Source organism: Callorhinus ursinus, unplaced genomic scaffold, assembly GCF_003265705.2.
Source record: "Callorhinus ursinus isolate GAN/ISIS: 27379988/994484 unplaced genomic scaffold, GSC_fseal_2.0 scaffold4, whole genome shotgun sequence".
NCBI classification, from domain to species: Eukaryota; Metazoa; Chordata; class Mammalia; order Carnivora; family Otariidae; genus Callorhinus; species Callorhinus ursinus.
Window position 1 is genome coordinate 44,734,658 of NW_027397066.1, and position 5,443 is coordinate 44,740,100.

The 5,443-nt window shown below is 43.9% G+C and overlaps 1 protein-coding gene and 1 long non-coding RNA gene across 6 annotated transcripts in view; one reads left to right on the plus strand and one right to left on the minus strand.

The window, feature by feature from the left end:
* The window catches only part of LOC141372607 (uncharacterized), a 19,403-nt gene extending 14,472 nt beyond the window's left edge, over positions 1-4,931 (plus strand). Inside the window, exon 2 of the long non-coding RNA XR_012377924.1 lies at positions 1,775-4,931. This is a non-coding gene — a long non-coding RNA (uncharacterized lncRNA). The remainder of the gene's footprint in view (positions 1-1,774) is intronic.
* Positions 1-5,443, minus strand: part of LOC112836105 (serine peptidase inhibitor Kazal type 2) — a 137,205-nt gene that overhangs the window by 23,944 nt on the left and 107,818 nt on the right. Inside the window, exon 1 of one of the 5 annotated variants that reach the window (XM_073891734.1) lies at positions 5,204-5,328. The exons of the other annotated variants lie outside the window; for them this stretch is intronic. The gene's annotated coding sequence lies outside the window, so the exon portion shown is untranslated. Of the gene's footprint in view, positions 1-5,203; positions 5,329-5,443 lie in introns of those variants that run through there. 5 annotated transcript variants of the gene reach the window in all.

The following is a 5,443-nucleotide window of genomic DNA, read 5'->3' on the forward strand; positions in this document are numbered from 1 at the left end:
ACAGAGATAGAGAGAGAGAGAGAGCATGAGCAGGGAGAGAGGCAGAGGGAGAAAGAGAAGCAGGCTTCCCACTGAGCCAGGAGCCCGATGTGGGGCTCGATCCCAGGATCCTGGGATCATGACCCGAGCTGAAGGCAGACGCTTAACCATCTGAGCCACCCAGGCGCCCCTAAATATCCTATGTTTTAAGTTATTCATTTTGGGTAACCCATTTAGTGTCCTAATTCTGCTTGACTTAGGAGAACATTAATTAAATTAGTTAGATCAATAGGCTGCAGGGTAGGGAGAAATAGGTTTCTTTCTTAGAAGAGAAGGGGAGCTTCAAAACTTAAACATTGATGATAGAAATCAGTCTGGTATTTTAAAAATCTAATCCAGTGAAGCCACACACAGATAACTGAGAGTCAAGTAGAATTGTCATAGTGCTCTGTAGCCATTTACTCACTTTAAAAGGATGTAAAAAAAAAATTAGAGTTTTTTTCTGAAGAGGTTCGTATTCTCAGTGCCTGGCTCTGAAAAAGGCTGTTCATTTGTCATTCTGGGGACATTTCATCAGGATTTATTTTTTAAAAACTGTATAGTGGGTTCTATGATATTTTTGCCTGAGCCCTAATTACACAGTACGGAACAGGAGTTAGGGACTTCCCTGGTACTGTGCATGTGTGACGGGTAGATGGTTAGGCTGCCTGTTTGTAGGCCGTTGTAACCTAATGCAAGCAGGCATGACCTCCTCAGGCTGTTAGTGCATTTTGAAATGTCTAGAAAAGACTCTTTGAAGAATGGAATTATCTCTACACAAATATACTTGAATCAATTATTACTTTTTATGGTCCAGCCACCATTCTTATTTTATGACTGTAATTAGGTAATGAATAAAATGACAAGCACCTGGTACTTTGTAGGACTCCAAATTATGCCAAAGTCCAACCAGGCATGATGCTTGTTGCCATGAGACTCAGTTATATGGGCCTTATTTTTTTACCCAGTTATTTTTATGAACAGGTGTTCAACTAATGGTGTGCAGCTTGAGCCTTCTTATTAACATCACACAATAATTGAAAAGGACAGATACTTTACAAAGTCCAGCTCAGGGGATAACTCTGAACTTACTGTAGGTCGTTTCTCTGAGCATTAGAGAGGTGTTGCAGAAAGGCTGGATGGGGGGCCGCCTGGGTGGCTCAGTCAGTTAAGCGTGTGCCTTTGGCTCAGGGCATGATCCCAGGGTCCTGGGATCCAGCCCCTCGGAGGGCTCCCCGCTCAGCCGGGGAGTCTGCTTCTGCCCCTCCCCCTGACTCATGCTCTTTCGCTGGTGCACTCTCTCTCTCTCTCTCTCTCTCTCAAAAAAGTCTTAAAAAAGAAAAGAAAAGAAAGGCTGGATGGAGCCTCCGAAGACCCTCACTTTGCTTCTAGCGATGTCACTTAAATCTCCAAGTGACCTTGGACAACTTAATTGCTTTGAACCTCCATTTCTTCATCTACCATTGAAGCTACCCCACCTGCTACAGTAATCCTACCCCCACTATCTCACAGGGTTGTTGCAGGATTTGATAAGATGGATTATGTTTATGAATAGCACTATAAATTATAAACACTATATAAATACAAGGTATCCCTATTAAGGTTCCTATCCCTTTCTTGGTGACTCGGGATCTAATGTTGGGCAACTGAATGTCATCAGGTTTTGCAAACATTAAAATAGCAAAACATTTTAGAAACTTCACTCAACCCCTGTGACTAATAAGATTTCTTAGAACATTTCATTTGCTTTGTCTAGGTAATCAATGGCCAATATGGAGAATTGAAATGCTTCCAGAACCGACCAGCTCAAGTTGAAGGAAATGACGTTGAGAAGGGAAGATCACTGAAGGTCACACTCTTTACGTTCCAGAATATTATTTCAGTCTCTTATTCAAGTCTTAGTAAAGTACTAAGGAACTCAGAAGAACTTCTAAATGTTTGAAATGTTAGGCTAGGACTTTTGATATCATGTGTCTCCATTTCTCATGGACAATTCAATATTCCTCATTGCTTAGAGAAAACATGAGCCACCTAGCCCACCCCTTTCCCTTCCCCTTTTTCCCATCAACCAGATCTAACGGGTGCTCAACAATATATATGAGTATATTCATTATGGCATCATTTGTGAGAACTGGAAGCAGCAGAAATGTCCAATACTACAGAATTCAATAAGCAAAGAGTGCATAGAAATAGGAAACCAATAAAAAGCAGTTAGAAACAATGTATTAGAAATATTTGAAATATAATTGGCAACATAAGAAGATCTTAAGAATATGTTGTTAAGAGAGAGAGCAAGATAAAGGGTGAGTGGGAGAGCAGAAGAAATAGAATGAGAAGTAAAACCTAAGAAGGGTCTTGTGTGTACCACAAATTAAGGAATATGATAATCTGAGCCTCAAAACAAAACAAAGACTAAAAATTAAAGGACTGTTGGGCTGCCCCACCTTTCAGAGCTTACCTGTATAATTTCTAAGGTGTTTTTTTTTTGCATAATGAGGGACAACTTCCTGGCTCACTCAATACCCTTCATGCTGCAGCCTACACTAGTCCCTGGGCTTGGTCTGTTTCCTCTCAGCTGGCAAGGTGAATCGCTGATGGTTGACCTCTGTGATCAACCTCCAAGCTTTTCAACTCCAATATCAAGTGGCTCTTATCCAATTATCCTTTTGCTCATAGATTTGATTTTATTATTATTCAGTCATCTAGAAGCTCTTCTGAGCTAGTTCCAAGGACTAGAAGACTCTCTTTTAAATTGTGGAACCCGAACCAGGTATAATACTAATGAAAGAGGAGATGACCTCCCCCTTTCTTTAGTCCTGCTTCATTCACCCCAATGCCAGCCACCTCCAAAGGATGCCATTCCACTCCCCAGGAAGAGCATGAAGAACACATAATAAAGGGACAGACACTTCCAAGCACAAGTTATCGAATTAGAGTATTTTCTAAAATAGATTTCACTCCTGGGCACCAGTAGACTAGAAATTTGGAAAGGAGTGAGGGGCATAAGAGCTAGGGACATTGTTTATATAAATTTTCTTAGGGAGAAACCCCATAAGAAGGAGACGAAAATACACCAGTGAAGACTAGACTATCCAAGCAGATCCATCATGTCCTCAAGAATTCCAGGAAACTTCCATTGTGATCCTCTAGATCTAGTGGCTACAATGGCAGCCGTTAGTTTACTGCCCAGGACACATTAAGAGATTAGAACTGATCAATGTCTGCCTTAGATTGTTTCTGGTTTTGTTTTCAACATCAAAGAACAGAGTAGTTCTGAAAGATCTGGAGGGTTTTCATGTTTGGCCACATTTTATCAAAACTACCAGAAGCAAATTACAAGAAATTAAATGAGGATGGGTAAAAATTAACTTCTCTACTTTTTTTTTTTAAAGATTTTATTTATTCACCTGAGTGAGAGAGAGAGCATGAGTTGGGTGAGGGCAGAGGGAGAAGCAGACTCCCCACCAACCAGGGAGCCCAATGTGGGGCTCAATCCCAGGACTGGGGGATCATGACCTGAGCCAACGGTAGATGCCCAACCAACTGAGCCACAAAGGCACCCCACTTCTCTACTTTTAAAAGAGCTTCTATCATTATCCAAACATGGTCATAAGCTAACATTAGAACCTGAAGCAAATAGAGTAATTTGACCTTGTGATGAACAATTCCTTGAACCCCTAGCATTCACGTTTGGCAAGCCAATATAAATATACCAGCTCTCCAATTGGGCTATACGGATACAATGCTTCCCACTGGGAACCTGAGTCACAGAGGGAGTGAGTGACTCGGCAGAGAGACCGGAATAAAGCGTGGGGAGGCCTCAGTTCCAGAGCCAGCTCAGCCACCAACTAATCCTAAGATGCAAGACAATTCACTTTACTCTTGAACCTTTATGTATTGTATGGTATTCATAAACCTTGTAGCTTACAGCTCAGGCCAAGTATTTTTTAAAATGAAAGGGGGTGCTATCAATAATCCACTGGGACAACTCATATTTCAGGCTTCCTCTGCTTTAAAATTCCATTACAGCTGAAGGAGAACTGAAAACAGGACCCAGGTTCCTGAACATTAGACCCGTATTCTGCTCCCTAGGCTAGACTGCTGTCTGCTGGGACTTATCTACACTGGGATTCTGTGGAAGAGTGTTTAACATATCACTTGAAGATCGCTGAAGGGAGTTTCCCAGCAAATAGAAAGGACAGCAGGACCTGTACCTGTTTGGTCACGTATCCACACACAGTGTTCAGAATCAACAGCACTGGAATGCCAAATCCACATCGGAGTCATTGAAAGGTGGGGCGGTCAAGGGAGCCAGGGCCAGTAAGAGGGCAGGTGCACACACCCCCTGCATCAGGAGAATCCCCTATATTCACAGCCTCAAGCCAGTTCTCCACCAGCCTGCCCAAGCGCGAGCAGACAGGATGGCTGTGGTCCAGGGGCTGGCTGCCTTGGGATCCTCAGGTGCTGGCTTTTAAAAGGGCAGGTAAGTACTTTATAAATTACTGTGGGCCATACACCATCCTTCTGCCAACAGTTTCATCTTTGCATAGTTCTGTTGACCATCCCCATTCACTTGGCTTTTCAAAAGTTTGAGGGAGCCATTGACAACATCTAAAAATTAATCTAGGTTAGGTCATGACACAGCCTTAAAAAAATATCCAAGTGAACTAAACCATTCCATACTAAGAGAATTTGAAAACATGGGGCGCCTGAATAGCTCAGTCAGTTAAGCTCTGCCTTCAGCTCAGGCCATGATCCCGGGGTCCTGGGATGGAGCCCCGCATCGGGCTCCCTGCTCAGCGGGAGGCCTGCTTCTCCCTCTCCCACTCCCCCTGCTTGTGTTCTCTCCCTCCCCACCCCTCTCAGTCAAAAAAAAAAAAAATTTAAAAAAAAAAAAAAAGAAAGAAAACAAACGGGCCGGGCACATGTTCAAAGAAAAGCCATCCAAAGAAGTCAGAAATTCTGTCACTGTTCTACAAATCTATTTTATCAGCTGTGCAATCATGCCACTCATTTTTCAAAAAATTATTTGTGGTGACGCTCTGAATGGCCAGAGGAAGAAACATCAGGCTTGCCGACAGCAGCTTTAAACCAGTGTGGGCTGGCCGCCTGATGCCAATAGCCTAATCCTTTCCTCGGAACTTGGGGGACTTAAGGGCCCCGTCGGAGCCAGGACGGTGCTTACCTTCTCCCTCCTCTCCTCAATGCTATGCTCACCAGGGAAGACTGTGCCCTCGGGCTGCCCAGCTGCTCTGGGCTCCCGCCGCCTGCAGACTCTGCTTCCCTAGTGGGGGTGGGGGTGGGGTTAATCACACACCTGGCCACACCCCTCTTCACAGGCAGGACGCCCACACGCAACTGCCACTTGCCAACGACCGCTGCAGCGATCTCAGCCTTCCGCCCGAAGACAGGGCTGTCAAAGGCC